Here is a 19,343-nt window from a genome sequence, read left to right on the forward strand (position 1 = left end):
TTCCTATGACAAACAGGACAGGTTACAGATTTATTACAGTTGTTACGATCAGGTAAGGAGGGGTCGAAGAGCTCCCGTTTTGTCCCTCTCCTTGTTTGACTGCAACAGGGTTTATTTAATTTGTTTTTCAAAGCGCATGTGCTTGCTGATCCAGTGAGTGTTTAACTATTTATGTGCCATGATCATAAAAGAACCAAGCGGGCAGGTGCTTTGAGTTTAACAAAGAAAGAGGTTAGCTTTAGCGTACTTAAACTGATCTAAGTAAAATAATAAACTGCAATCCAACTTTCACACACGCACACACTTGAGGTTCACACACATAAATAGGTTATAGAGTGGGGAAGGATAGATTGGTTGGATTGGAGTCCGGAGCATAAAAAGGGGTATACAGTGTGTGGAGTTTGATGATTCAGTTGTCTTCCAGCTGAACTCGGTGGTCCTGAGGTTTCCAGCTTGTAGAGGTGGCCAGCAGATTCAGTGTTTTCTTGGAGAACAGCGATGCAGATAGTTTCCTTTATGGAATCACTGTCTGCAGCAATGATAGATGTAGGTGGTCACTGCCAATGGGCAGCATTTGAAAATTGCCAGGTAGACTGGGGGGAGAGAGAGATAGAGAGAGAGGGACCCCATTGGGTCTCTTCTGATCAGTGTCCAGTTGCTTGTCTGCTGCAGAGAGAGAAAAACCAGCTTAAAACACACAGATGGTGGGTGTGTCACATGATGGCTCAGTGTGTATTTCCTCTTGCAACTTAATTAGTTCATATCTAGGAATTCCCTTCTTTCAATCAGGTTCCCATTGTTCAAGTGATTAGCTTTGAGTGATTCATCTCCACCAGTTTAATATCCCAAGTGCTTGTCTTTAAACGTTTTGTTAATGGGGACTGGCCGGGTAATGCACTCCAAACTTTCAAAGTCATTTTTCTGGAAGGACTGGTCAGACAATTCGACTCCCTCTTGATATATTGTAATGTAGGGGATTTTGATAAACATTTTGGTGGCCATTTTAGCTGCTAGCAGTCACCTTTTTAAAACTTTAATTCAGGTTTTCAGTGGATGGATTAAAAAAATCATTTCGCATAGCACATAGGATCATAGGAAATAGGAGCAGGAATAGGCCATTCGGCCCATTGAGCCAGCTCCGCCATTCAAACATATCATGGTGAATCATCTACCTCTAAGCCATTTTTTCCCACTATCTCCAAATCCCTTGATGTCTATCGATTTCTCTCTTGAATATGCTCGATGATTGAGCTTCCACAGCATACCAACATATGAACATACGAATTAGGAGCAGGAGTAGGCCAATCGACCCCTCAAGCCTGCTCCGCCATGCAATAAGTTCATGGCAATATGTTACCCCCTACACTATGAGCTTTTATTTTCTGCAATAACCTCTGGGGTAGAGAATTCCACAGATTCACCACCCTCTGAGAAAAGAAATTCCTCCTCATCTCTGTCTTAAATGTCTGCCCCTTATTCTGAGACTGTGTCCCATTGTTCTAGACTCACCAGCCAGAGCAAACATCCTATTGTCATGCAGACACCCACCTGCCAAGAATGAGGCATATTCATTTTGTCATATGAACATTGATTTTAAACTGTTGCTGGAGTGAAGAAAGGACTTGTTAAAAAAATCACCAGACACTTGGCTGGAAGGACATTTGCATACTAACAGACAGTGCTTGTGGAGACAAAGGACTCTTGCTTGGTCCACTTAACCCATAGTGGACTTTGATCACCAGACCTTGAAGCTGAGGAAGCTCACATTCCAGGATGACTGCTAAGATGGCAGAATCCACAAACAGAAGTGGTCAAACCAGCTAGTCACATGACCAACCTGCTGGGCAACCTGGGTCTTTTTGAATTGTGCCACAGAGAAAGACTCAGAAGGCAGTTTGAAACTGAAGCTGAAGCAAGCAAGTCTCTCGCCTGGCTGTCTCTCTCTCTCTGTCTCGCTTTCTCCCAAGCCACCGGACGCAGGGAAGACACATAAACATCAAGAGAGAAAAGGCTCCTACATCAGAACAACTTGAAGCATGAACTGGGTCCCAACGAATTGCAAGACTTACCGGCAATCAAAGACTCCACATTGAACTTAAAGGACTGTAACTACCAGATATTGCCTCAAACTTTTCCCCTTTATTCCTTCTACTTTTTCTATCTCTATCTGCGTGTGTGTTTATTGCGTATGCATGCTAGCGTCGCATATTCGTAGTCATTAACTGGATTAGAGTTTAAGATTAATAAACTTCTACCTTTCTTGTTTAAATCTAAGGAAACCGGTTTGATTTCTTTGCCTTACAATTGGAGCAGTGAACAAGAATTCATTAAGGGTGAGCTAAAAACAGTGTTTTAAAATTAAACTCTGTTATGGTTAAACCAGGCAAAGGCTGAGAGGGAACCCCTTGACCCCCTCACCTCGTCGTAACACTATCTAGATTTAGATTTTAGATTTAGAGATACAGCACTGAAACAGGCCCTTCGGCCCACCGAGTCTGTGCCGACCATTAACCACCCATTTATACTAATCCTACACTAATCCCATATTCCTACCACATCCTCACCTGTCCCTATATTCCCCTACCACCTACCTATACTAGTGGCAATTTATAATGGCCAATTCACCTATCAACCTGCAAGTCTTTTGCTGTGGGAGGAAACCGGAGACCCCGGAGGAAACCCACGCAGACACAGGGAGAACTTGCAAACTCCACACAGGCAGTACCCAGAATTGAACCCGGGTTGCTGGAGCTGTGAGGCTGCGGTGCTAACTACATCTACCCTGTCACGCCCTGTAAGAGTTTTGTAAGTTTCAATGAGATCACCTCTCATTCTTCGAAACTCTAGAGAATTCAGGCCCAGTTTCTGCAATCTCTCCTCATAAAATAATCCCGTCATCCCAGGGATTCGTCTGGTGTACCTCCATCGCACTCCCTCTATGGGGCAACTATATCCTTCCTTAGATAAGGATACCCAAACTGTACACAATACTCCAGGTGCGGTCTTACCAAGGCTTTATACAATTATACGAATGTACAAACATATGAATTAGGAGCAGGAGTAGGCTTGAAGCAATACATCTTTACTCCTGTACTCAAATCCCCTTGCAATGAAGGCCAACATACCATTTGCCTTCTTAATTGCTTGCTGCACCTGCCTACTAGCTTTTAATGATTCATGAATAAGGACACCCAAGTATCCTTGGACATCAACACTTCCCAACCTCTCACCTTTCTGTTTTTTTCTACCAAAGTGGATCACTTCATAATTATTCACATTATATTCCATCTACCATGTTCTTGCCCATTCACTTAGCCTGTCCAGTGGCGCAGTGGCTAGCACCGCAGCCTCACAGCTCCAGCGACCCGGGTTCAGTTCTGGGTACTGACTGTGTGGAGTTTGCAAGTTCTCCATATGACTGTGTGGGTTTCCGCCGGGTGCTCCGGTTTCCTCCCACAGCCAAAGACTTGCAGGTTGATAGGTAAATTGGCCATTGTAAATTGCCCCTAGTGTCAGCAGGTGGTAGGAGAATTGTGGGGATATAGTAGGAAATATGGGATTAATGTAGGATTAGTATAAAATGGGTGGTTGATGGTCGGCACAGACTTGGTGGGCCGAAGGGCCTGTTTCAGTGCTGTATCTCTAAATAAATGAAGCCTCCTTGCATTCTCCTCACAACTTACATTCCCTCCTAGTTTTGTGTCATCTGCAAATGACAAATACAAATATTACAATTGGTCCCCATATCCAAATCATTTATATAGACTGTAAACAGCTGTGGCCCAAGCACTGATCCTTGCGGTACCCCACTCGTAACAGCCTGCCATCTTGAGAATAACCCATTTATTCCTACTCTCTGCTTTATGTCTATTAACCAATTCTCAATCCATTGCAGTATATTACCCCAAATCCCATGTATTCTACTAACCTCCTGTCTGGGACTATGTTTGTGACACAGCACAGTTGGAGAATGCAGAGGTGCAACATTTAGCTAACCATTTCCATGACACAGGCTGCACTCTTTCTTTGGTTCAACTCCTCAGCAGCTCCTGCTGTACTGAGTTCCACTCTTTCAACAGCCTGAGAACTAACATGTACTTTCATAATGAAGAAGGATATCAGGATTCAGACTGGTAGGAGATATAAGATAGATATAAAATCAATGAAGGCTAGGAGGTATAAGGGACAGCCTTTTTAAAAAAATATGTGCATGTGTTGTGCTGGAAGCATATGCATATATTATGATGGAGAGTGGGCCATGTGAAGGTTTCAGCTCATCTGCTGCGCAAACCCTCGTCCATGTTACCTTCAGATTTGACTATTCCAACACACTCCTGACCAGCCTCTCATCTTCCACCCTCCATAATCTTAAACTCATCCAATACTTTGCTGTCCATATCCTAACTTACACCAAGTCCTGTTCACCCATCATCCTGTCCTTGCTGACCTAATAGGCTCCCATTTGAGCAACACCTCGATTTTAATATTCTTATCCTTATTTCTAAATTTCTCTATGTCCTCACCACTTCCTATCTCTGTAACTTTCTCCAGCCTTACAATGCTCTGAAATATCTGCACTCCTCCAATTCTGGTCTCTTGTGAATCCCCGCTTTTAATTTCTCCACCATTGGTGGCTGTACCTTTAGCTACCTAGGCCATAAGCTCTGGAATTCCCTCCTTAAACCTTGCTGCCACTCGACCTCTCTTTCCTCCTATAAAACGCTCTTTAAAACCTACCTCTTTGACCAAGCTTTTGGTCATCTGTCCTAATATCTCCTTATGTGGCTTGCTGTCAAGTTTTGTTTGATACCACTCCCGTGAAGCATTTTGGAACCTTTTACTACATTAAAGAGGTTCCAAAGTCCATCCCTTCATCCTCACTGTGGAACCTGGGTAATGAGAAAGTAAGAGTCGATCAAAACAGGGTGAAGTGCAGTGGGACTCTTTATATCCTGAGCTACTTCAGTTACCATTGAAGTCCTGTTAGGAACCCTAGAAATACTCAGCAGACGAGGCTCTGGCAAACATGTCCTTAACAGTAGAACAGGCGGAGGAAGATGTGCCATCTGAAATATCTCAATGTCTGTTCTGGCAGATGAAGGCTGCAGCAGAACGAAGCCCCCAAATCATCTTGGTTTCCTTGCCATTGGATCAAGGTGTCATTCTGTCAAGATGCCTGTGGAGGCTGGTGTGCAACGGTTTCTCCCCGCTAGGAGAAGTCAGGCACAGGTGTCTTCCTTTCCAAGCACATCCTCCAAGCCCTTTGGCATGCAGCAAATGGCAAATGGAGCAGGATTGTGTTGTCTGGAAGCTTCTAGACATTATTTGGCATGGAGGTGTTGTCTAGCACTTGGATGAGCCACGGGTGCCTTTTGGCAGCTGTAACCACAACTGAGCAGTCTTCTTCAGGATCCATTATGCTCACCCCCTTACTGGGGAGGGGGCTAGAAAAGATCTCTAAACATAGTCTGCCTCACTTCTCCCGACTAGATAGCTGTGTCCAGAGGGATCACCTTCTGCGGTAGAAACACACAAAAGACACAAGTAATAAAGTTTGGTATCTGGAACATCAGGACCCTAATGGGCACACCTGCAAGTGAATGCCCGGAGCATCACGCTGTGTTTGTTGCCCGAGACCTCTGGTGACATGACAGCGACATCGCCGCTCTGAGTGAGACCCGGTGAGCTGGAGAGGGTCAACTCAAGGAAAACGAGGCTTGTTATGGAAGAGAAAATCAGAAAAAGAATGCAGAATTCATGGACTCTTGATGCCATCAAGAATGAACTTGTCAACCAGCTTCATGAGTTCTCTCTTGGAAGCAATAAGCACCTCATGACTCTTAGTCTCAAACTGGCAAGGAGCCAATGCGCCACCGTGATCAGTGCATACACCCCAACTCTAGACGCCGATGATGAAACCAAGGAAGATTTTTATGCCAAACTTGACCAAGCTCTCTGTGGGGTTCCGAAGGAGAACATGCTTATACTTCATTGGCAGGAAAGGAATCAGAAAAATCAATTCCAACGGAATTCTTCTCCTTACCAAATATGCACAACATTGGCTTATCATCACCAATACCCTGTTCCACCAGAAGAACAAGTACAAAATGTTAATTGTGTGTCAATGGTTTGATTATATGCAGGTGAAGGGTTAATTGGAATTTTAGTTGAGCACCTATAAGTAGACACTCACTGGGACTGGGAGAGGAGCTACATGTTTGTAATCCTTTCACTCTGCACAATAAATGTGTAAATATATTTATTGAGTAACTGAGTAAATATAAGCTCCAGCATTATCTTTCTATAACAAGATTTCTGGAATTTAACACAAAACATCATGGCAATACCCACGGTCCAAACACTGGCACCTGATTGCTTACATCATCGTCCGTGCCTGGAATCGCAAAGATGTCCGCACCACCAGAGCAATGACAGAAGCTGGTGACTGCTGAACCAATCGCTGAACTTATTCATTCAATCACGTCCATTAAACTGGCTCCCAAATGACGGATGCAACAGAAGAGATGCCCACAAAAGATCAAAGTTGAAGCTCTGAAGGATCCAATCAGAAGAGAGCAATTCCAACAATGCCTTAGGGAAAGTCTTTCAAACTTCAATCAAGAACAGAAGAAGAGTGTCCACAGCACTTGGGATGTCCTTAAGTCCAATATCATCAATGCCTGCAAAGATACACTTGGATTTTCTGTCAGGAATTATCAGGACTGGTTTGACAAAAATCATCAGGATATCAATGAACTGATTGACCACAAGCACAAGATTTTCTGTGCCTGGCAGAATGACCCAAACTCAAAGCCAAAGAAACTACCTTACCAACAAGCCAGGGCAGAGGTACAAAGGAACACAGGCAACATGAAGAACTGGTGATGGGCAGACAAGGCAAATGAAATACAACATCTTGCTGACATGAATGATATTCGTGGCTTCTTCACTGTCACAAAGACCATTTATGGCCCAAGTACTCAAGGACCAGTTCCTTTGAGGCATAAGAATGGGGGAGATCTGATCAAGGAAATGGAAACTGTCAATGACCATTGGAGGGAACATTTTGAAGACCTTTTTGATCAAGAATCCATTGTTGACGAGAGTGTTGATCGAATTCCAGCTGAAATCTTTAAGCATGGAGGAGAGGGAATAACATTACAGCTTCACGCCCTCATCCTACAGATCTGTAATGAAGAGAAAGTCCTGAATGACATCAAGGATACCATGATTGTGACAAACTTCAAGAAAGGGGACAAATCCAACTGTGGAAATTACAGAGGCATCTCCCTGCTCTCCATTGCAGGGAAGATCATTCTGAACTGACTCATTATACTTGCTGAAGAGCTATTCCCCGAATTTCAATGTGGGTTTAGACCATTAATACAAATGATGACATGATTTTCACAGCTCTCCAACTACAAGAAAAATGTCGCAAATAACATCTACATCGCATTTTTTGACTTGACAAAGACTCTGTAAATTGTGAGGCAATCTGGAAGATTCTGATGAAGTATGGACATCCTTCAAAATTCGTCACCATCCTTCTTCACCTGCTTCATGATGATATGCGAGTGGTGATCCTTAGCAATGGATCCATTAGAGACCCCTTTGAGGTTAATACAGGAGTTAAACAAGGTTGTGTCATTGCCCCAACTCTTTTTGCGATCTTCTGAGCTGCCATGCTCTGTCTGATTGCAGCTTATTTATCAAATGGATGGTAAACTATTTAATCTCAGATGAATCCAATCAAAATCTAAGACCACCCTGACCGCCCATTGAGCTCCACTACACTGATGACGCTGCAGTAAGTGCTGTATCGGAAACGGATCTTTAGAGAATCATTAACATATTTACTGAGGCATATGAGAAGATGGGACTTACACTGAACATTCAGAAGACCAAAGTCCTCCATCAGCAAGCTCCAAATGTACATGCCTCAGCCCCATTGATTTGGATTCATGATGAGTGCCTTGAAAATGTGGAACACTTCCAGGATCTTGGAAGTTATCTTTCACAGAAGGCTGACATTGATGAAGAAATCCAGCATCACTTATCACTCAAAACTGAAAGCAAGCTCCTGGTCTACCATGTGGTTGTGATCCCTATCTTACAGTAGAGTTGAAATATGGACACCTCAAAGCACTGGAGTCATATCATCAATGCTGCCTGTGGAATATCCTACATATCAAGTCGAAGGACAGGTGCACCAACATCAGTGACCTCTCACAAGCAGACACCACAAGCATCGAGGCTATGATTATCTGCCATCAGCTTTGTTGGGTTGGTCATATAGTTCAGATATCAGATACCTCCCAAAGCCGGTCATCTTCTGCCAGCTAAGTCAGGGCAGATGCAACAGAGGAGGACAGAAGAAGTGTTTCAAGGATGTGCTGAAAGCCAACATGAAGAAATGCAACATTGATATCACTCCTGGGAGACCATTGCCCTGGCCCGAACCAGATGGAAGCAGAGTCTGTGGGAAGGATCCCGGCATTTTGAGACCCAATGACGACAAAATGAAGAGGAAAAGTGAGAGCGGCGAAAAGAACAAGCCATTACCCCAACGAATAATACACGATCAGACATCCCACATGACAACAAATGCCCTACATGCCATAAAGTCTGTAGATCCCGAAACAGCCTCATCAGCAATCTTCGGACTCACGGAAAACAATTATCTTTGCCTTCGAGGGATAGCCAATACTACGATAAAGTAGTTTATAAATGCAATATGTTTTTGATGCCATTTAGTTGTTTGACACACCCCCAAGGCATCAGATGGGCTTTTTACAATATTATATGCGTGACAAGAAGGGTGGGTCTGGTGCAGTTAGACCAAAACCCAAGGTTAAATGTTTTAATGACCCTGGGCAGCAAACATCCAGTCACATGTAATTGGAGTGATTGAAAGATGGAATAGGCAAACTAATAAGTCATTCTGTAATTTTTTTGAATTGTGGATTTTTATTTGTTACAAACTTTATTTTTAGGGAAGTTGGTTAGGTGGAGAGCCAATAAATATATCTTTGATTTAGGGCAAAAATCAGAAATTTGATTGGGTGCTTGTTAGTTGGTTGGGCTTTACTCAAAGGAAATTTTTGACAGATTTAGAAACTTTTTTTCATGACTTGTTGTATTTGATTGCCTAAAATGATTGTTTTATTTTTAAAAATCTAAAAACAAACAGATTAATTTGTTGTTTCTTTATGGTTGGGATATTTTAGCTTATCAGCATGCTTCGACCTAACAGACATTTGCCCCTTCAGTTAAGAGTCAACCAGAGAACAACATAATACAGCATAGAAGGTGGACGTTCAGCCCATCATATCTGTGCCATCCTTTGGGAGAGCTATCCAATTAATCCTACTGCCCTGCTCTTTCCCCATAGCCCTATAAATTATTTTCCTTCAAGTATTTATCCAATTCTCTTTTGAATGTAACTATTGAATCTGCTTCCACTACCCTGTCAGGCAGTGCATTCCAGATTACAACAGCTCGCTGTTCAAAAAAAAAAAATTGCCTGATGTCGTCTCTGGTCCTTTTGCCAATCACCTTAAATTTGCATCCTTTGGTTAATGATGCTTCTGTCACTGGAAACAGTTCCTCTTCATTTATTCTATCAAAACCATTCATGATTTTGAACACCTCTATTAAATCTTCTCGTAACCCTCTCTGCCCTAAAGAGAACTACCTCAGCTTCTCCAGTCGCTTCACAAACTGAGGCAAACGAACTGAAATCCCTCATCCCTGGTGCCATTCTCGTAAATCTCTTCTGCACCCTCCCCAAGGCCTTGATATCATTGCTAAAGTGTCATGGCCAGAATTCAACACAATACTCCGTCTGAGGCCGAATCAATGTTTTTATAAAGGTTTAGCACAGTTTTCTTGCTTTTGTGCTCTATTCCTCGGTTAAGAGTCAACCATGTTAGTAATAGGCCACATAAGGGTGACAGATTTCCTTCCCACAATGACATTATTGAATCATTTGAAAGGATTATCATGTGTTTTTACAGTAATCTGATAACTTCATGGTCACTTTTATTTCCAGATGTTTTCCAAAAAAAAAACTGAAGTCAATTTTTTAACTGCCATGATGAGATTTGAATTCACTAGATCTTGATGTTAGGATAGTGAGCCCAGTAAAGGACAATGCAATATTAGTGCTTGTTTGGATGTCACAGTGCATCAACCTGAAATCTCAAAAAAAAAATAGGAATTTCCTAGCACCTGCTAGCAGTCTGAGGGTTAAACACTGCACTCCATTATGACTCGATTGCTTATCATTTCTTGAGATTTAATAGATTTTGTCAGCTGTTGAGATGGCTACATCAACAGATTGTCATTATCTTGCGTGTCTATTCGCAACCACGTGGGAGTTCACTGAGATGTTTATTGACTCGGGGGAGATGTCATTTTTAGGTACAGCACAGGCATCGTGCCATCGTAAAGCAAGCAGCTCGCAGTTACAGGCCACTTCAAAATGCTGCTATTTTGCCTGGATTCCCATTCTGCCATTTTTTATTTGGTCCATCGTTGCAGAGAGAGGATTCGTCTGAATCGGGAGGATAATTGTAACTTCATGTAGATGGTTTCCCGAGTTTCTGACCAAATTAAAGGAAGCAGCTAAAGCACAATATTGGACATTTCCTATCTTCATTTTTCACCATCAGGTAACAGCATGCCCTGATTTACCTTTTAGCGCGATCAGATTCGAATGTAGATTCCTAACGTATATTGCGAAGGACGGGGAATTAATTTTGTTATTGTGTTTTCAAAACACATTCAAGATACTCTGTTCATAAGCCCGGTGGGGGATCTTTGTAAAGCTTAAGGCACCACCAGCTCAGCACACGCTGCCGCAAGTAGTCGCAAGAACAAACACCTTGGCCACGGAACAATGTGTATAATCAAACACGTAGTACAAATCCATACAGCTGGAATGTACAAGCACCGAATCTAATCAATTAGAACTACAATTCAGCATACAGAAAACTTTTGCAGTTTTTCTTAAATGGATGTTAAGTACGTGATGCTATATTAACCCAATCCTTGTTAAGTCTGCCCTCACACAAAGGAAGCAAAAGTATCTTCCACTCGACCACAGCTGCTTGCCAGCGCCCTCTCCGTGTAAGGTATAATGTTGTGCTATTGGGTTCCTGGTCCAGCATTGCTTTCGATACGTTTCAAGATTCTCAAATGGAGAACGCAGGTGTCACAAAGGGGTTCAATACTCCCTGAGTTAGAATTAAGTGTACTGAGCCTAATTTTAATTTCCAGCTTTATTTTCCAAGATTCCTCATCGTTCAATAAGGTATCCTCTCGCAGTCTTTATAAGCAGTTTCCACCTAGTGAGAAACTACACAAAGAATGATTCATGCACGGTCAGCAATCGAGCATTTCAGAACCAATTAACGATACTCTTTTTTGAACAAGACCACCAGGGAACATATGATGGACACCTCCAATTATTTATGGAATTAGTAGTCAGTCACCTACATACCTTAATTATACATGGCAGCTACCTGTCTCTGTGATGTTGCTAAATTCAAGATTTCGGTCATTGCTGGGAAGATAACCAAAATGATAACCATTCTGGATGGTGTTCAAGAATAAAATAAGCCAGGAAGTAATCCTGATATCGGAACTTTATCTTTAACAAGGAAAATGTCCCATTTGTAAGTCTAGAACTGATTTCAATATTTCTAATTGATGTTGGAATGGAAAGCACAAGATGTCACCTGGAATATAGCATTTAGATTTCAGGAAGAATATATTGGCCTTGGAAGGGTACAGCACAGATTCACCAGAATTAGAGCACGGCTTAAAGTGGTAAATTCTGAGGACATGTTTGATAAACTTGGCTTGAGTATGAAAGGTCGGAAGTGATCTAATCAAGGTATTTAAAATGATTAAGGGATTCCAACGAGTAGATACAAAGAAGGGATTTCCTCTGATGGGAGAATTGAGAACAAGAAGGCATCAATGTTATCATTAGAGCTAGGAGTGAAATCAGAAAGCAGTTTTTTTTTTACACAGAGAGTAGTAGAAATCTTGAACTCTCCGCCCAAAAGGCGGTGGATGCTGCGGGCATCTGAAATTTTGAAGAGTGAGATTGACCTTTTTATTGGGTAAGGGTGTCAATGGATATGATTAAAGGCGGGCAAATGGAATTGAGGCACAGATTAGTCTAAATGAGTGGTGGAAGAGGTTCGAGGGACTGAATGGCCTACTCCTGTTCCGATCTTTCTCGGCCTCTTATAAAGAACGCTATTCAACATTTCGCTGGCGACATCAGGGCAGACAAAACACGCAGATAGCGTTAACATGACAGATAGACTAAATGTAATTTCCTGTAGTGAGGCGCAGAGCAGGGATAAAGATTTTAATCCATATTTTGTCACAAAGTATGAAACCTTCCAAATTCAGGGCCTGAAAGAAAACAGTAACCACATGAGCAGTGGTGGTCTGGGTCAACTTCCTAGAAGTGAGTGGTGAGGTTGGGGGTGGGGATTTGGGTGTTGTGAAGGGGTGGTGGGGGAGATGGATCACTGCATCTGGCTGGTGTAATAGGTAGGTGAACACAAGAAATGAAACAGGATTGTACGTTGCATTCACAAAAATAGACTACAGTTGAAACTAAGGGAATTGGATTAAAAATAACAATTCAGCAACTTTGAGCCCAATTACCTTTGCTGTTAGACTCAGAATTAATTTCCTATATACTGATGATGTGTTTCTCACCCTGCAGTGATTGGAGCTGTAAATTTGATTGATGCCTGGCTGCTAGAGGCTCTTTACAACAGTCGTCTGAAATACTGCTCTGATGGTTAAGGGTTTTAACACTGTAAATTATAGGTCAACAGTATTACATAATGTGATAAAATAGTTGCCGCATTTCTTGAAATACGAAACTTATTTTCCTTGCGCTGAAGATGTTTTAAATGTATTCAGGGTGGGATGACTGGCTGAACCGCAATGAATCGTTCTGGTTCCAACAGCAGTAAACTTAGCGTTTAGGTTCCATTTTCTTAACTGGGTATTCAGCGTGCGGCAAAAAACAAAATTGAAACACCTTTCTAAACATTCTTCAGATTTTTGTGTATCTAAAATTAGAACCACACAGTGAAATCGATTGCTCAACAAACGTGATACATTTTATCAAATGCTCTTCACTTAGCCAGTTGGTTTTATGCAAATATTATATCCAGACCAATCAGATGGACGGTTTCATCCGGATCGATGGAGTGGTTCAGTGCCAATGGGACGAATACCAGTGTCGTCCCCACTCCCGGAAGGAGGGCACCACTAATACAGAACAAGCAGTGTGGGGCGGGGGTTGGAGAGGGGTGCGGGTCGGCAGCGATTGCACATAATCCGACTCACAAGGCACTTTGGTGAACTCAGATGTTGGGTAGGTGTGACGAAAGAGTAACTTCCCATATTTATTTTAAACATTATTAATTCCTAAACTCGAAATTGTTCAAGTATTGCAGCAATTTATTGATTTAAATCCCTTCCACTCATTTCTTGTTATACTATTTAGCTAACATAATTGTTAATAATTGTTAATGATCGATAAATCAATCCATAATGAAATCCCTGTCGTATTTCTTGAACTGCGAAGTTTATCTTCCAGCTACAAAAGATTAAAGAGGGATCGACGGTGAGATAACTGCTTGAATTAGCGGCGAGTCGTTGTTTTAACTTCAAAACAAGCACATGTTTATAAAGCAGCGCTCTCGAAACATTGTTGCAGTCAATGTGTTACAGTACAGTGCCTTATCAAACCATACACGTCCGAAATACGGTTTATGCTGGATACAGTTAAGTGTGTCGTCGGCAATTTTCAGTTTGCAAGCTGGAAATTCGTAAACCCAAGGGGCTTTAGACAACAATTAAGGTGTCATTTTCCAAACCGTTGCAGAATTGGAACGAATATGCCAATCTCCAGCCTCTGAATAAGTGAGCAGCTTCAGTGCCATTTGCAAGGATCCCCCAGAGGCCAGCGAGAAATTGCCTTACACACATGTGCGCAGCAGGACAGGAAACAGACAAAATACCTCAAGCGGTTGCATTGATTCGCTCATGGAACAACGTGACAGTGGATATATCGATAGCATAAAAAAAACAATCAGCTTGTGCCTTCTGCAAAGTAAATGACGCATCAAAAATCGATTTCTAATTAATGAATAGCTTTAGTGATTTTTTTCCCTTCATAATTTCTTTAAAGAGTTGGACATTACCTTTGTTGTTACCTAAAACAAAGGTTCGTTAATTTATTTTTCATTTGCCACACGAATGACACACTATGGCTTAATTCATGTCAAATGGAAAATATTCGGCCCCACTCTTTACCTTTGGGCATTTGCATGATTAGTGTACTTTCCAGATCAACAGATTATGTTAGCGTTATGTGGTCCCTTTTGAGAAAATAATAAAGCTACGATAATACCTGTTAAAATGTGAAACGATTTTTGGTAAACAAACATAAGACACATCAATAGAAGAAAACATTCATTTTATACAAGCAATTAATTGCTATGCAGCCCATTTAGTGAGAAACTTACTGATCCATATTCAAGGTGTTGTCACACTGATCTTTCATTACATCAGAGACCCATTCTTGAACCAATAGCGCTATCACCCCGCTAATGCGCTGAAAAACGGTTTCAAAGCAATTTCAGTCGTGTTGATGAACTATGCAGGAAACACGGCAATTAAGACAGAAACTGCTTTTCTATAGTACAATATATGGTTGCAAATTATTTTGCAATTAAAAGTAAATATTTATCATCAAGAGTAAACTTACTTTACAAACATTTAAGATAACCATTGTGCCAAATGTTCTCCAAATTATGAAACAAAGGAAATGCCTATTTCCCTTTAATCAGGAAACAGAACAAATACTACAAGTACACTGAATGTCTTAATAATCCATTGTATGATGATAGAGAAGGATTTTCCTCTTTTTTGTAACAATGTTACTGGACAATGTCACGCACTGTATTTTCTCTTTTTTTGCCTTCCGCGATTGCGGATGACTATCACAATGACGTCACTGCAAAGTTACAACTTTCCCCATCCAACCTCCAAAAAATTAAAAAGGGAGAATCAACAAGAAGGAAATCCATAAACAAACGGGAGTAAATTTGCGCAGAGAGGTAAGAGAGCTAAGCCAGCAGATGATGCCCCAGGCTGATCCATTGTAGCCGGCACTTTGTTACAATTGTAGCAGGCTGAGAGCCCAAGGGAGACCGGATCACCTTTGATCGACACCTAAACGCAGCCAATAAGAAAAGCCAAAAGGGTGAAACAAACCAATCAAAGCGGTGCGAAGGCGGGACTTCCCTGAGTAAAATTCGGTGTCCAAAAAGCTTCCATGCGCAGTGAGACTTTTCGCACGGCTCAGGGTGGCGTTTGGAGAGTTTTAACTGGAGAGAGGGGAAAAAAACACTATTATTGGATTGAGCGCCAGTGCATACAATTCTGTTGGGGTTAGCACCAACTTCTCAGGACTGTAGTTTATTGCTCAGGTAAGTCCCCTTTTTGTCGAATATATATATTTTAAATGCGGGATGTAATGAGTGAATGGAAGTGAAGAACAATCGCTGTACTTAGTCACCACGATCGGCCTGTGATCGGCTGTTGGCGGGAGGGGGAGATTGAGGGGAAAGCCCGGCTGGAGACGGGGGCTCGGAGGGGTAGGGGTTTATTTTGGTTGGGGGCGGGGATGGATTACGTCCTATTTTGTACACATCCATCCAGCCATCCCTCCCTGGATGTTTTAACCATTTACAGAGGGAGAAAGTTTACATAAGTAAAGACAGTGAATGCTGGGCGCAGCAAAAACAAAAAAAAACTTTTTCTTTCTCGATGCCTGGTCGGTGTAGACTGCTTTTCACCAGGTTATCCTTCTCGATGTTCAAACTAAGTCCATGCACCAACTCCACTAGGATTGTATCGCATTCAACGCGAATCTTTTGTTCTCCTGACTTTAATCTAACATTGTTTTATTTTTCGAAAACTTCAACATCTGCAAAAAAAACACACGCTCCCTTCTTAGAATATGAATATTATTTTACTGAATTGAGAGTTTTGGCTTCAGAGTGGAATGATGAAATGATCGGCGATGGAGCTGCTTTGAAAACATTTCTTAGGGACTTTAAAAAAAAAAGTTGTGGAAGGGAAATCGATCTTGTCCAAAAGGCGATCAAGCGGCTTACTGATTCTGACGATCGATCTGTATCGATCGATCGAATATTTAAAGTTTGTTTGTCAACAGTACTGGCAGAAACTCTATACACTCCCTTTTAATTTTCTCTGGCTGATAGCTGAGAATCGGCATGGGTTTTTCTGGTGCCTCTATTACTTGTTCCTCGTTCTGATTGCCTTCAATTCAAATGCACTTAGTTATGGATGGTGTTTGCTTTATTAGTAATATCGCTTAATTCTAGCGTCAAGCATCTTGTAAGAGCTTTACCTTTCCAAATATTTGTTCAGACTCTTCACCCCGTTTCCTTCAGAACAACAATAAATACACTTGAAAGGTACTCAATTAGCTGAAAGACACTATATAAATGCAATTCCTTTCTTTCATGTTGGAAATCTGCGTCAATACATTTTCCCTTATGGCTCTTGTGAACCATCTGAGTCCCTTGATGTGTTTCCAGATTTTTAATCTATTAATAGATCTGGGACTTTATGAAATCTTCAGTCAAATCCATATGTTCATGTTACTGCTATATTTAGAAAATTAAAGCCTGCAATCAAGCCATCTGGCCCAGCCAGCCAATGTAGGCATTTACCATCCGCAAGAGCAAATAGTTCTAAATCATTTTTAAAAAATTCTTGGGATGTGACTTGCCAGTGAGGGCATCATTTATTGCCCATCCCTAACTGCTTTTGAGAAGGTGGTGGAGACTTGCTGCTTTGAAATGCTGCAGTCCATGTGACGTAGGTACACCCATAGTGCTATGAGGGATGGAGTTCCATGATTTTGACCCAGTGACAGTGAAGGAATGGCGATATAATTCCAAGTCAGGGTGCTTGCAGGCAGTGGTGCTCCCGCGTGCCTGCCGCCCTTGTCCTTCTGGATGGTGGAGGTTGCATGTTTGGAAGGAGCTGTCGAAGGAGTCTTGGTGAGTTGCTGCAGAGTATCTTGCAGATGGTACACACTACAGCCGCTGTGTGCTGGTGGAGGGAGTGAATGTTTAAGATGGTGAATGGGATGCAGATCAAGCAGGCTGCTTTGTCTTGGAATGGTATTGAGCTTCTTGAATGTTGATGGAGCTGCAGTCATCCAGGTAGGTGAAGGGTATTCCATCACATGTTGTTCGCATATCATTTCAATGCCTTCGCCTTCATCCATCTATTCCATTTAACCATAAATGTTAACATACTTCCTGCTGCAACCACTAACCCTGAAAGTGAATTCCATGGCCTCACAACTGTGAAGAATTTTCTCCTGCTTTGTTCTAAATCTAATTATACTCCTACACTTGTTGAGATAAAACCTAAAGTTCTCTTAACCCAAACAACCTGGGTGCTCCCTTTAATGTTATTTTGAACCTGTATCTCAAAGTCTCACTTTGTGTGGCACAGTGGTGCAGTGGTTAGCACCATAGCCTCACAGCTCCAGCGACCCGGGTTCAGTTCTGGGTATTGCCTGTGCGGAGTTTGCAAGTTCTCCCTGTGACTGTGTGGGTTTCCTCCCACCGCCAAAGACTTGCAGGTTGATAGGTAAATTGGCCATTGTAAATTGCCCCTAGTGTAGGTAAGTGGTAGGAGAATTGTGGGGATGTGGTAGGGAATATGCGATTAATGTAGGATTAGTATAAATGGGTGGTTGATGGTTGGCACAGACTTGGTGGGCTGAAGGGCCTGTTTCAGTGCTGTATCACTCTATGACCTTCCACAGAACTGAGTATGTTTCCATTCAAAACATAATTTTTCTTTAACCAACATGTTTAACCCAATTCTCATCCGTTTGTAGTTTCCTTTTGGTCTTTTAAAGAATTAACTATAACCCCCCCCCCCCCCAGTTTTGGTATCATCAGCTAATTTTGACACCTCTCCCTCTAGGCCTATATCCAAATCATTAATATGTACGGTGAAGAAATATGGCCACAGAACTGAACCCCAAGGGACATCACCACCCACTTCCAACCACTGTGGCAAAAATGCTCTTTTCTGTTTCCTCTCTTCTGAACCATTTTTCTAAATCTAGTTTACTATCCTTCCCCTAATTTTGTATTCTGAATCTGCTTTCGCAATCTCCCATGTGGTATCTTATCAAAGGCTTTCCTAAAGTTTGTGTGCACTACATCCCTTGCATTTCCCCTATTTACCATATCTGTTTCTTCCACAAAGAATTCTGAGAGGTTTGTTAAGCATGATCATCCCTTCTGAAATTTGTGCTGACTGCTTTTAATTATTTTCTCATTTAGAAACTTGGTAATTTCTTCAATTATTATCATTAAGACTGTCAAATTTTCCCTGCTACAGGATGTTAAACTAACTGGCCTGTAATTACCTACATTAGCTCTATCTCCCTTTTTAAAAATGGGACCTACTTTGGACACTCTGCAGTCCTCTGGTACTTATCCATACTCAAAGCTCTGAAAAATAATTTCTTGGCCTTCTGCAATTTTCTCTTTCAGGATTCTAGAACGTATCCTGTCATTGTCTTCTCTTGGCTTGACCTGCTTTTCTAATTTTATTTTATCCATCAAAACATTGCTCATCTTGTTCTCAGTTACTTCCAGATTCTTCTGTCCAATATTCTCTTTAGTGGAGACTGATGGGAAGTACTTACTAATTACACCTGTAATTTTTTTGATTATCCTCTGAAAATGGATCCTCCTTTCCTCTCAAAGGCCCCAACTTGCTTTTATTGATATCGTTGTAAAATACTTTATTCCTTTTGATAGTTTTGAACTTTTTGCCTCATACTGTGTTTCCTTATACCATTCATAACCTCTTTTCTATTCTCTTTAGTTTTCTTTCGTTATTATCTTTGATACTCATACGCTCTCTTCAATTTTACCTGTTTTATAACCTCTAACAATGGCATCCTAAAACTACAAGTAGTTTCTGTCTAACTGGAATATACTTATTCAGTACCTTTTGTAGTCTATTATTTAAAAAAAATTGACCCACAGTCTGATGTATTAGTTTCTCCTTCAACCTTACCTCAACTAGCTTGCTCCTTATCTTTCAAAACTCTGCCATAATTCAATTTGGTGTCCTAGTATTTGTACTTTTTTCCCTTTCTAATTGGATCTTAAACTATATCATATTCTGATCACTACTCCCAAGCTGTTCACCCACATTTAGTTCAT

At 41.5% G+C, this 19,343-nt stretch overlaps 1 protein-coding gene across 1 annotated transcript in view; it reads left to right on the forward strand.

Moving 5' to 3' along the window:
- Positions 1 to 15,377: 15,377 nt before the first annotated feature.
- LOC137375209 (SH2/SH3 adapter protein NCK1-like) overlaps positions 15,378 to 19,343 on the forward strand; it is a 234,462-nt gene continuing 230,496 nt past the window's right edge. Inside the window, exon 1 of the mRNA XM_068042019.1 lies at positions 15,378 to 15,536. The gene's annotated coding sequence lies outside the window, so the exon portion shown is untranslated. The remainder of the gene's footprint in view (positions 15,537 to 19,343) is intronic.

The sequence above is a fragment of the Heterodontus francisci genome, chromosome 11 (assembly GCF_036365525.1).
Source record: "Heterodontus francisci isolate sHetFra1 chromosome 11, sHetFra1.hap1, whole genome shotgun sequence".
Lineage (NCBI taxonomy): Eukaryota > Metazoa > Chordata > Chondrichthyes > Heterodontiformes > Heterodontidae > Heterodontus > Heterodontus francisci.